This window comes from Medicago sativa, chromosome 6 (genome assembly GCF_051527215.1).
Source record: "Medicago sativa cultivar Bolivia chromosome 6, Bolivia_mono, whole genome shotgun sequence".
NCBI classification, from domain to species: domain Eukaryota; kingdom Viridiplantae; phylum Streptophyta; class Magnoliopsida; order Fabales; family Fabaceae; genus Medicago; species Medicago sativa.
This window is the reverse complement of record NC_140754.1, coordinates 54,647,865-54,662,478: the sequence shown is the minus strand read 5'-3', so window position 1 is coordinate 54,662,478 and position 14,614 is coordinate 54,647,865. Positions and strand designations below refer to the sequence as shown.

At 36.3% G+C, this 14,614-nt stretch overlaps 1 non-coding gene across 1 annotated transcript; it reads right to left on the bottom strand.

Moving 5' to 3' along the window:
• Positions 1-733: 733 nt before the first annotated feature.
• Positions 734-840, bottom strand: LOC146915727 (small nucleolar RNA R71). Its single transcript, XR_015017134.1, has one exon. It is a non-coding gene; the product is annotated as a small nucleolar RNA R71 (small nucleolar RNA).
• Positions 841-14,614: the final 13,774 nt, after the last annotated feature.

The following is a 14,614-nucleotide window of genomic DNA, read 5'->3' as shown; positions in this document are numbered from 1 at the left end:
GATAAACAACGTGACAATAGATAACGGTACTTGACATTGGTCTCTGTGGGATTCGACATCTTTTATACTAAAACCGATATTTCCGTGCACTTGCGGACCTATCATGTTTTTGGCGCCGTTGCCGGGGACCAATTTTGACAATATCGCAACTCCGTTGTCACACCGTATAGACTAAGGCATTTTATTTGTTTTCTATTTTTATTTCTTTAAAAAAAAAATAAAAAATTGCATGCGAAGGACCAAAAGTGCCGATAATTTTATAAGACCCGTAGACGAAATTGAGCGCTACTTCCGAGTAAGACGCAGACTACAACTTGAAACACCTTTAGAGTCTGAAACTCAGACAGAAATGGGCGACGCTAACGATAATCGGCCACTTAAGGAATTCGCTGTGCCCTCTGACGAGGAGACTCATACGAGCATTGTTCGTCCCGCGATTGCGGCGAACAATTTCGAACTCAAACCGTCTCTGCTGCAAATAGTGCAGCAGAACCAATTCTCCGGAAACCCGACGGAGGATCCGAACTTGCACCTTTCTGTCTTCGTGCAGTTCGCAGATACGTTAAAGGAAAATGGCATCGACCCTGAAGCCATTCGTTTGCGCCTATTCCCATTCTCCCTAAGGGACCGAGCCAGAGTGTGGCTACAATCCCAACCGTCCAATTCCATTACAACATGGAATGAGCTTAAAAAGGTGTTCCTAGCTAGATACTTTCCGCCGAGCAAAACGGCGCAACTCAGGAACCAAATCACCTGCTTTAGGCAGACAGACGGTGAGTCGCTTTTCGAAGCATGGGAGAGATACAAGGAATTAATGAGAGCTTGCCCCCACCATGGACTTGAGAAGTGGCTCATAATTCATACCTTCTACAATGGTCTGTTTTATAACACAAGAATGACCCTTGATGCTGCTGCGGGAGGTGCTCTCATGAACAAACCATTTAATGACGCCTATGCTCTTATCAAAGACATGGCGCAAAATCATTACCTGTGGGGGAGCGAACGCGCTCAAGTGGAGAAAACACAACCCAAAGCAGGAATGTACGAAGTTAGCAACCTTGACCACATGAATGCTAGAGTGGATGCGTTGTACCAAAAGCTTGACAACTTGTCCCACGCTGCACCAGCTACTGCTGCTGCTGTGACTCCAAATTGCGAAATTTGTGGAGTTCTTGGACACATCGTTGCCGAATGTCAATTGCTAGCTGGAACCGATCAGGCAAACTATGCGCAAGGTAACCGGTACTCTAACACGTACAACCCTGGATTGAGAAACCACCCTAATAACAATCCTACCTTTGCGCCCAGTCCTACACCTGCAAATCCCCCTGGTTTTCAAGGCCAAAGAGGAGCCCCTGTTGCTCCTGTTGTTCCTAAAAAGTCAAACCTAGAACTTATGATGGAAAACTTCGTCTTGGCTCAAACTCAGCAAAACAAAGAGTTCATGAATCAAAACATTCATACAAATGAATTGATTAAGCAGTTGGCAAACAAAGTTGATGCTATGGCCACCCATACCAAAATGCTAGAAACGCAGATTTCCCAAGTGCCCCAACAGCAGGCAGCTACTGCTGCCCCAGCCTAAGGAGGTAGTGGAGAGTAGTGGAGAGTGAAAAAGAAAAACCTTATGTACCCCCTCCTCCATACAAACCTCAAATCCCTTACCCTCAAAGACTTGCCAAGTCTAAAACGGAAGGTCAGTTTAAGAAGTTCGTAGAGTTTCTAAAGACGCTTCATCTCAGTATTCCTTTCTCGGAGGCGATAACTCAAATGCCTTCGTATGCTAAATTCCTAATGGAGATACTGACCAACAAGAGGAAGATCGATGACGATGGTACCGTAGCACTTACTGAGGAGTGCAGCGCCATCATTCAAAATAAGATGCCGCCAAAGCTAAAAGATCCAGGGAGTTTTTCAATTCCTTGCGTGATCGGTAACCATATCATCGATAAAGCTCTGTGTGATTTAGGTGCTAGCGTGAGTCTGATACCTTTGTCTATCTGTAAGAGGCTAAATCTAGGAGAGTTGAAACCAACCAAAATGTCCTTACAATTAGCTGACCGTTCCATAAAATACCCAGTCGGAATACTGGAAGATGTTCCTTTAAGAATCGGTCAGTTATACATTCCCACTGATTTTGTTGTCATGGACATAAGTGAAGACTCTCACACCCCAATCCTCCTAGGAAGACCCTTTCTAGCCACTGCCGGTGCTATTATTGATGTAAAGAGAGGAAAGCTTACCTTTGAGGTTGGTGAAGAAAAGATTGAGTTCATACTGTCTAAATTCATGAAAGGCCCTGCCATAAATGACACATGTTGCTTTGTTGACATAATTGATGAATGCATTAAGGAACTGTCGTCAGAAGCTCCACCAACTGAGATGATGGTTGCGACTTCGACAGAGGAACTAAAGAAAGATGAGGATGATATTTCTCAACTTCTAGAATGCCTCGACCTTACTCCTGATCCGATGCCTGAACTAGAGAAACCAAAGATAGAGCTCAAAGAACTTCCCCAAAGCCTTAGATATGAGTTTTTAGACAGTGAATTGAATCACCCAGTCATAGTTAATGCCAACCTAGGAAAAGAGGAAACAAAGAAACTCCTTGATGTGTTAAGAAGATATCCCAAAGCAATAGGTTACACAATTAATGATCTCACGGGAATCAGTCCCACTGTTTGTATGCACAGGATTATGCTAGAAGAGGATTCTAAAACCTCTAGAGAGCATCAGAGGAGACTGAACCCTAACATGAGCGAAGTGGTAAAGAAAGAAGTAATGAAGCTTCTTGATGTTGGGATTATCTATCCTATATCTGAGAGTAACTGGGTTAGTCCGGTGCACGTGGTACCAAAGAAAGGTGGCATGACGGTGGTGCAGAACGAGAAAGGAGTCTCAGTCGCCAAGCGCACAGTAACAGGATGGAGGATGTGCATTGATTATAGAAAGCTAAACAAAGCAACCACGAAGGATCATTTTCCTCTCCCGTTCATAGACCAGATGCTAGAGTGTTTTGCTAGGCACTCGTATTTTTGCTACCTGGACGGTTATTCGGGATTCTTTCAAATCCCAATTCACCCGGACGACCAAGAGAAAACTACTTTCACATGCCCATATGGCACATTTGCCTACCGGCGAATGCCATTCGGACTGTGTAACGCACCTGCAACATTCCAGAGATGCATGATGGCAATCTTTGCAGACTTCCTAGAAGACATTATGGAAGTTTTCATGGATGACTTTTCTGTGTGCGGTTCAAGTTTTGAAAAATGTCTAGCCAACTTGGAGAAAGTATTGGAGAGGTGTGTAAAGGTCAGCCTCGTGTTAAACCGGGAAAAGTGCCACTTTATGGTAAATGAAGGCATAGTCCTTGGCCATGTGGTGTCCAACAGAGGAATCGAGGTTGACAAAGCAAAAATTGAAGTTATTGAGAATTTGCAGCCTCCCACAACCGTAAGAGAGGTCCGTAGTTTTCTGGGACATGCTGGTTTCTACCGGCGGTTCATCAAAGACTTCTCAAAAATCACCAAGCCATTAACTGGCCTTTTGATGAAAGACGCTGAATTCATCTTCGATGAACAATGCCTTGAGTCTTTCCAACTGCTGAAACGTGCATTGATCTCTGCCCCTATAATGCAACCTCCAGATTGGAACCAACCATTTGAGATCATGTGCGATGCTAGTGATTATGCAGTAGGTGCTGTTTTGGGACAGCGCAAAGATAAGAAATTACATGCAATCAATTACGCTAGTAGGACACTTGACGAAGCTCAGATTAATTATGCCACGACTGAAAAGGAGCTTCTAGCCATTGTCTTTGCAATTGATAAGTTTCGTTCCTATCTAGTGGGATCGAAGATTATCATTTACACAGACCATGCAGCTATCAGGTACCTACTAAGCAAGAAAGATGCAAAACCGAGACTTATTCGGTGGATACTACTGCTTCAAGAGTTTGACATGGAGATTCGAGATAAAAAGGGAACAGAGAATGTAGTAGCGGATCACTTGTCAAGAATCAATGATGGTAAAGTGGAAGAATTGCCCATAAACGACCATTTCCCTTATGATAGGTTGGTGGCATTTGTTAGAGCTGAGGCACCTTGATATGGTCATCTTGTAGACTTCCTAGAGGAAGGAAGCTCAAGCATAAAAAAGGATCCAGAGGAGGCATTAGCTTTGGGTAAAACTACAGTTCCATGGTACGCTGATATCATCAACTACCTATCTGCTGGAGTTCTACCTCCCGATCTGACCTATCAGCAAAAGAAAAAGTTTTTCCATGACCTTAAGCAATACTACTGGGATGATCCCCTTTTATTTAAGAGAGGTGTTGATGGAATCTTCCGTCGATGTATCCTAGAAGATGAGATAGAAAGTGTCATTACCCACTGCCACTCCTCGCCATGTGGAGGACATATGAGTAAGTCTAAAACCGTTGCAAAGAACCTTCAAGCTGGCATTTTCTGGCCCACCATGTTTTGAGATGTTCATATTTTCATTATGAAATGTGACCGGTGCCAGCGCACCGGAAACATCTCCGGGAGACATGAAATGCCCCAAAAATACATCTTGGAAGTGGAAGTCTTTGACGTCTGGGGAATAGATTTTATGGGTCCTTTTCCGTCATCGATGGGAAATAAATACATACTTGTTGTTGTGGACTACGTGTCAAAATGGATTGAGGCCATCGCCTCTCCCACTAATGGTGCAAAAGTAGTGGTTAAGATGTTCAAAAACGTCATATTCCCAAGATTTGGTGTCCCTAGGCTTGTCATCAGTGATGGTGGATCTCACTTTATATCAAAAATATTTGAAAACCTTATGACAAAGTACGGAGTGCGGCACAGAGCGGTTACCCCTTATCATCCACAGACGAACAGAATGGCAGAAATCTCTAACAGAGAAATTAAGCAAATCCTAGAGAAAACTGTCTCTGTTTCAAGGAAAGACTGGTCTTCAAAGTTAAATGATGCGCTCTGGGCCTATAGGACGGCATACAAAACACCCATTGGAACCACCCCTTTTAAGCTGGTCTACGGCAAATCCTGCCATCTCCCGGTAGAGCTAGAACATAAAGCATATTGGGCCATCAAAGCCCTGAACATGAACCATAGTGATGCCGGAGGAAAAAGGACTAAAAAGTGGCATGATAGGCGCATTACTAGAAGGGAGTTCAATGAGGGCGAGTTAGTACTGCTATTTAACTCAAGGCTGAAACTTTTCCCTGGAAAACTTCGCTCTAGATGGAGTGGACTATTTGAAGTGACTAAAGTTAACCAATCCGGTGCAATTGAAGTTTGGAGTGAATCCACCGAAAAGTTCATAGTAAATGGTCAGAGACTGAAGCACTACCATCCAGCAGAGAAAGTAGGACATGTCGCTACCCTAGTGATGTGCCCTCCTTAAAGGTCATGCGCTGAAAAGTCGAGCTAACGACGTTAAATAAAGCGCTGCGTGGGAGGCAACCCACGAGTTTAAGTTTAGTTTTTTTAGTCAATTAAGTGAATAAAAAGATGTGATCGGATCAACACCATAATCCACCCCCTCCCCCATATTTTCATGCTAACATTTCCGCAGGTACAAACCACTTCATGATCATGCATATGTACACGCCCCAGTTGATTCTATCGACGATTGATCTTGCTCGGTAATATCTTTCTTTTTCTCACATTTTTGTTTCTTTTCATTGAGGTCAATGTAGGTTTTAAGTGTGGGGGAGGAATTTCCCACTTTAATGGTTTAGGATTTTCATTTTCATTAATAAAGTAGTGTTATCGAGTCAATGCATGTGCTGTCGAGTCATTTATGCTTGTGTTTTTGCTTTGTTATTTAATTTCCTATTTCTTGAACCAATAAAAAATTCCCAAAATTTCAAAAAAAAAAAAAAAAAAAGAAATTAATAAATTTGTTTCTCTTATTTGAAGGCTGAGTTTGATGATGATTTTGTGCATGTAAACACCTTTTCCTTTTTAAGTTTCACTAAACTCATATCATGTTTCAATGTGAAAATTCTCTTTTGAGAAAAGCACAAAGTTGCAGTCTTTGAGTAAGTGTATGAGTAGGTATTTTAAGGAGCACGTTCTAACTTTAATGGTAACTTAGACCCTTAAAAGTCTTCAGAGTAAAAGTAGTATAAGTTTGTGTGGGAAATAATGTGCTTCATTGTTATAAATTGTTAAACTAAAATGGGGCTGGAGAATGGCATCAACGTGTGGAGGAAAGGACACACTCTCTCTGACTTCCTAAATGTGGTGGTGACTCCCTAAATTGAGCTTAAGTTCCAAATCCCTCAAAAGAGGAAATAAATTCATCAAAGCTAGGGGGAAAGGACACCCTCTCCATAAAGACTTCCTACGCGGAGATGATAAAAATTTTGCAGCACTACTTAGGGTGATTTTGAATCTAGGAGGAAAGGACACCCTCTCCATAAAGACTTCCTATGAGGATAGATAGCCCCTAAGCAATCTGCAGCCCCTTGCGCTTAATTTGTTAATTTAATTCTAACTAAATTCCCATCTCTCTTATATGAAATGAAGAAAGGACTTTTCTCGGTTGATTTACTGTTGAAGTTAGAACTTGTTTTCCTCATAATACCTCTTACACAGGCGCAATAAAAAGTTGGACTCCACACACACACTCACTTGAAACTGTTGTAGGGTTGATGTGATCCTTGAAAAGTGTTTTGGTTGTGATAAGTGCATCCTGAGAACAAAGCCTTGAAAAATAATAATGCAATTGATTTTTAGTTGATTATGTTTTTCTGAATTATGTTGATGGTGTCCCTTGTCTCTTGCTTGAGGACAAGCAATGGTTCAAGTGTAGGGGAGTTTGATAACATGTAAAATGCACTATTATTTTGACTCGTCTTACACATTGTTTTGATTTTGATTTTATAAATTTTTGCAATATTATGCTGGTATTGTGTGTCTATTTCAGGTATTTATCGGTTAAAGGTCTCCGCGCATCAAAATGATGAAATTCGGCGAAAAAAGGAAAGAAAGGGTAAAAAAGGAAAAAAAAAAGGTTAAAAAATCAGAAGTCTGTGGGAAGTAAAAGTCAGACCAATTCATTCCCCACGTTTCAGAAGCAGTTTGCCCACTTCCTTCATTTTCTCCACTACTTGAGACATGATCAGAAGCACTTCAGGGCAGATTTCAGCCTATAAATAAACCTTGAAGAACTCAGTTGTAGGCACCAAGCTTTTTAGAGATTTTTGTTTAAGCTTTCAATTTACTTTTAGCCACCGCAATTTACAATTCAGTTCTGCAAATTATTTTCCATTCAAAACCTTTATGTACCGTACAATTATATATATATATATATATATATATATATATATATATATATAATTTCAGTTCTAGTTTTCTTTGATTTTGGATTGATACGTGATCTTAGTTCCCTTATTTTATTCTTCCCTTTAAATTCCAAATAAGCTGCTACCGTTCCATGTTAAATTATTGTCGCGGTCAACAGTTTTGTTTGCTTTAAATTCCAATTCTAATTTAGTACTGTTGCTGCTGGTGTTATTTCATTCAAATTGCTGATTGTTGCTGCTGTTCACTGTTGCGTTGGTTTCCTAATCATCGTTCAAATTGCTGCGGTTCCATTCGATTCCAATTGCTTGCAACTGCTGATGCCGCGGCTGTTATTTTTAGAGTAGTCATCACTCACAGGTTCTTGTTTACTTTGTTTCTATTCATTTATTTTGTTCGTGTGTTTCTCTGTTCCATTATAATAATTAGCATGCATGAATCATTGTTTATTTATTAGTTATATCATGTCAGAGTAGATTTTTATAGAGTCCGGAATGTAATGAACGTCGTACCAATGGTGCTCTGTTAATTTGTATGATTAGCAATTGTAACAGGAATTATTTTTAAGTCTAAAAATTCTGGTTTTTAACGATGAATGTTTACGGTGAAAGCTGAAATAAAGTGATACGGGTTTCATATCGAAAGAGTGAAACCTATATCTGACCTTAGAATTTTTAGGAATTGATTTTGAAATACAGCGAAAGCGTTTTCTTTAATTAATTTAGAAATTTCTAATTTTCGAAGAAGGCTATTTTAAACTTGTGGTCGTACACGCGAAAGCTGGCGTCTGTGAGTTTAAAATACGGTACTAGTTATGCGAAAGCTAACAGGACCTTTAAATTAAAATTTCTACTAAAAATAACTTTTCAAGAGTAAATTGATTATTTTTCAAACGGAGTTTTGACGTTGTAAGGCGTACGCGCGAAAGCGGTCGAATATATTACAAAGTCAAGATTCGATGTCGTACACGCGAAAGCTGACGACCTCTTTAAATTAATTCTTTTTACGCGCGAAAATATTGTCCTGTTACAATAATAAAATACAATTTAGCAAGCATCAACGATCGACACACATTATATTCCGGCCTCTTCTTTTAAGTTTAATCAAATCAAAGTTTTTTCCTAATTTCGCAACCAAATTAATTAGTATCGCATTAGATAAACAACGTGACAATAGATAACGGTACTTGACATTGGACTCTGTGGGATTCGACATCTTTTATACTAAAACCGATATTTCCATGCACTTGCGGACCTATCAATTATCTAAGGTTTGTACACAATTTCTACATCAATTCAACAAGTTTTCATCATCTAATCATCAAATCTCTCTCAAAATCCTAATTCTCAAATTCTCACAAACTCTCCCCAACTTGTTAGATGTAATCTAATGATTTAACAACTTAATATTAATGCAAGATAGTCTCACCCTCACCTTAGATTAATTCCTGAATCAGCAGCATTGTTCTTCTTTCCTAAGGTATTCTCCTCTTCTCTTGACTTTTCTCTTCTCTTCTCTTCTTTCTTGTTCTCCTCTTTTCCAAAAAGCGGTTTAAGGTAAACTCATTCCAACCTAAGCTTCTCTATTTATAATACTAAAATATTATTCCCAAATCTATTTAGGCCCAACAACTTATTCTTCTTTCTATTCTAACCCCCAAATCCACTCACACTAGTAATCCTCATATTCTAATAAATAATATTTATCTACTAAATATATAATAATACACTAAATAACAAATATATATCTATAACAATTAACAAATATATTATGCTAGTAAATACCAACATATAATATAACAAAATATCACTCAACAAAATATATTAACTAAATTATAAAAAGACATCTAATCTCAACAAATCATATATCTCTCATATACATCATATAAATATATAAATATATTCTAAAACTAATTAAAATAATTAAATAAAAAGGAGGGCGTTACAACTCTCCCCAACTTAAAACAATTTCATCCTCGAAATTCATGCACAATAGAAAATAAATTTAGTCATTACTTCTTCAAACAAAACACAAAAACCACATCAAGTTAGTCAGTTAAACATGATCACATAAAAACATAACTACTAACTCGAAAACATGACGACACGACACAACGACTCATTTACTTGGCCGGATGGAACGACATCCTCTGATACCAATTGTAACACCCCGTTTTCCCAACGTAAAAAAATTTCATAATTAAAAATCAGAGTATTTCACTTTAAACGGAATGCTACACTTCTTAAAAAATTCATAAACTGAATGAATAACAATTTATTCATCAAAATCATTTAACATAAGTAATTAAAAACTTCGAAGGCGGAAATTAGTTCAACAATAAAAATAATCTTTGGCACGCGGGCCTCAACATAAAAATCTCATAAGTCTTATTCAACATTTATTCATAAAAATCCATATGTAATACGTAAGGAATAGAAATAGAAGACATAATCTCATCCCGTTACGTATCAGAGCACCTAAGACACACTTGTGAGGAGTCCACTCACGACCGCAACTAATCCTGGTTGCCTGCAAGTTACCCATATGAAGAGCAACATTTCCAAGCAGAAGGGTGAGATTTCTCAAACAATAATATTAAGCATATAAATCATATAAAGTACATTCAACAACTTAAACTTCTTACAATTCATTAATCATATCTAACAACTTAAACTTCCTTAACTAGTGTCATTATCTTCTTATATTGGTCGTAAAACTATCTTAATACTAATCATAAACATCTTCATATATTATCAATTACTAATCTTAACATCATCATATAACATCAATTAATAGTCTCCAACAATCATCACATAGCATCAATATTAATCACAAACGTCACCACATTTCATCAAACATTATTTATAAGCATCAACAACTAATATCAAATATAATCATAAGAATCATCATGTAATTTCACATAAGTATTATTATCAAAACATAGCATTACCGAAAATAACTTCATAATCAAATTCGTAATCAACTTCATATATCAACATAATTATAACTCACGTAACATCTTATCATAAATCAATAGTCTTCATTCATCATAGCACTTCATTAATAACTTATCAACTTGACATCTTGACAACTTGACAACTTGACATCTCAACATCTTAACAACTTCGACTCGACTATGCAACTTCTACTTCTCAAATCATCTTAAATCATCTTAGACATCTTCATTATGCATGTGGTACCACCAGGGCATTAAGCCCTCTTCTCTAAGGTCATAAAGGACCTATCGGGCATTAAGCCCCCATCTCTAAGATCATAAAGGACCTGTCGGACATTGAGCCCCCATCTCTAAGGTCATAAAGGACCTGTCGGGCATTGAGCCCCCATCTCTGACTATGCAACGACACAGCTCTAATGCAACGACATAACTTTCGTACAACTTAGACAACTTCATTAACATCTGTGACATCCTAACATCTTGACAACATAACATCTTAACAACATGATGACTTCATAACAACTCGACGACCTAACAACTCTTATCATCTTAACGTCTTAACATCTTAACATCTTAGCATCTTGACAACATATGGATCACATAAATAATTCATGTCATATCATAATATAACAATATCAAATGATAATAAACAACATCTTAAAACATCATATTCATCAATTATAAACAACTTCATATAACATCGTATTTAAACATCGACAATAATTCACTATGTATCTTTGTAAAAACATAATAAATTATCCACAACATATTTTCATGTCAATCCAACGCTACTGGAAAGATATCACAAATATCAACAACTTTCATGTTTACAACAAAGATCAATTCAAAACAGAAACATATGAACAAAACGCAAAAACATGAAACAGAGAATGTTGTCACAGTACAATTTTGCTAAGACCTCCCTGTAGTATTTTCATCATAACTCAAAGACCAAACATCATTTTCACATCAAACGAAAGCCACTAGAAAGCTAACAAAATTATCTAAAACTTTCATATTACGCCTAAGACCAATTATGTACCGATCAATACCAGTTTTCATTTTAAATTCGGAAAAGTTGTGCTGAAAGTACATAAAAATTCACTGTGACCTACGTGCAGTAATTTGACCATAACTCAAGTTCTATCAATCGTTTTAACGTGAGACCAACAGCATTAGAAAGATAACATCCATACCTACAAATTTCGTGTTTACACCTAAGACCAATTCCGCACCGATCAATACCAGTTTTAATATCAAAATTCGGGCAGAATGCAGATTTTCTTCAAGTTTCACCTAATCTCATGATGCTAACCTCAAAACTGATTCTAATTATCATCCTAATGATTATCTAAGGTTTGTACACAATTTCTACATCAATTCAACAAGTTTTCATCATCTAATCATCAAATCTCTCTCAAAACCCTAATTCTCAAATTCTCACAAACTCTCCCCAACTTGTTAGATGTAATCTAATGATTTAACAACTTAATATTAATGCAAGATAGTCTCACCCTCACCTTAGATTAATTCCTGAATCAGCAGCATCGTTCTTCTTTCCTAAGGTATTCTCCTCTTCTCTTGACTTTTCTCTTCTCTTCTCTTCTTTCTTGTTCTCCTCTTTTCCAAAAAGCGGTTTAAGGTAAACTCATTCCAACTTAAGCTTCTCTATTTATAATACTAAAATATTCTTCCCAAATCTATTTAGGCCTAACAACTTATTCTTCTTTCTATTCTAACCCCCAAAACCACTCACACTAATAATCCTCATATTCTAATAAATAATATTTATCTACTATATATATAATAATACACTAAATAACAAATATATATCTATAATAATTAACAAATATATTATGCTAGTAAATACCAACATATAATATAACAAAATATCACTCAACAAAATATATTAACTAAATTATAAAAAGACATCTAATCTCAACAAATCATATATCTCTCATATACATCATATAAATAAATAAATATATTCTAAAACTAATTAAAATAATTAAATAAAAAGGAGGGCGTTACAACTCTCCCCAACTTAAAAGAATTTCATCCTCGAAATTCAAGCACAATAGAAAATAAATTTAGTCATTACTTCTTCAAACAAAACACAAAAACCACATCAAGTTAGTCCGTTAAACATGATCACATAAAAACATAACTACTAACTAGAAAACATGACGACACGACACAACGACTCATTTACTTGGCCGGACGGACCGACATCCTCTGATACCAATTGTAACACCCCGTTTTCCCAACGTAAAAAAATTTCATAATTAAAAATCAGAGTATTTCACTTTAAACGGAATGCTACACTTCTTAAAAAATTCATAAACTGAATGAATAACAATTTATTCTTCAAAATCATTTAACATAAGTAATTCAAAACTTCGCAGCGGAAATTAGTTCAACAATAAAAATAATCTTTGGCACGTGGGCCTCAGCATAAAAATCTCATAAGTCTTGTTCAACATTTATTCATAAAAATCCATATGTAATACGTAAGCAATAGAAATAGAAGACATAATCGCATCCCGTTACGTATCAGAGCACCTAAGACACACTTGTGAGGAGTCCACTCACGATCGCAACTAATCCTGGTTGCCTGCAAGTTACCCATATGAAGAGCAACATTTCCAAGCAGAAGGGTGAGATTTCTCAAACAATAATATTAAGCATATAAATCATATAAAGTACATTCAACAACTTAAACATCTTACAATTCATTAATCATATCTAACAACTTAAACTTCTTTAACTAGTGTCATTATCTTCTTATATTGGTCGTAAAACTATCTTAATACTAATCATAAACATCTACATATATTATCAATTACTAATCTTAACATCATCATATAACATCAATTAATAGTCTCCAACAATCATCACATAGCATCAATATTAATCACAAACGTCACCACATTTCATCAAACATTATTTATAAGCATCAACACCTAATATCAAATATAATCATAAGAATCATCATGTAATTTCACATAAGTATTATTATCAAAACATAGCATTACCGAAAACAACTTCGTAATCAAATTCGTAATCAACTTCATATATCAACATAATTATAACTCACGTAACATCTTATCTAAAATCAATCGTCTTCATTCATCATAGCACTTCATTAATAACTTATCAACTTGATATCTTAACAACTTGACAACTTGACATCTCAACATCTTAACAACTTCGACTCGACTATGCAACTTCTACTTCTCAAATCATCTTAAATCATCTTAGACATCTTCATTATGCATGTGGTACCACCAGGGCATTAAACCCTCTTCTCTAAGATCATAAAGGACCTGTCGAGCATTAAGCCCCCATCTCTAAGGTCATAAAGGACCTGTCGGGCATTGAGCCCCCATCTCTAAGGTCATAAAGGATCTGTCGGGCATTGAGCCCCCATCGCTGACTATGCAACGACACAACTCTAATGCAACGACATAACTTTCGTACAACTTCGACAACTTCATGAACATCTATGACATCCTAACATCTTGACATCTTGACAACATAACATCTTAACAACTTGATGACTTCATAACGACTCGACGACTTAACAACTCTTATCATCTTAACGTCTTAACATCTTAGCATCTTGACAAGTTTCACCTAATCTCGTGGTGCTAACCTCAAAACTGATTATAATTATCATCCTAATGATTATCTAAGGTTTGTACACAATTTCTACATCAATTCACCAAGTTTTCATCATCTAATCATCAAATCTCTCTCAAAACCCTAATTCTCAAATTCTCACGAACTCTCCCCAACTTGTTAGATGTAATCTAATGATTTAACAACTTAATATTAATCCAAGATAGTCCCACCCTCACCTTAGATTAATTCCTGAATCAGCAACAACGTTCTTCTTTTCTAAGGTATTCTCCTCTTCTCTTGACTTTTCTCTTCTCTTCTCTTCTTTCTTGTTCTTCTCTTTTCCAAAAAGCGGTTTAAGGTAAACTCATTCCAACCTAAGTTTCTCTATTTATAATACTAAAATATTCTTCCCAAATCTATTTAGGTCCAACAACTTATTCTTCTTTCTATTCCAACCCCCAAATCCACTCACACTAATAATCCTCATATTCTAATAAATAATATTTATCTACTAAATATATAATAATACACCAAATAACAAATATATATCTATAACAATTAACAAATATATTATGCTAGTAAATACCAACATATAACATAACAAAATATCACTCAACAAAATATATTAACTAAATTATAAAAAGACATCTAATCTCAACAAATCATATATCTCTCATATACATCATATAAATATATAAATATATTCTAAAACAAA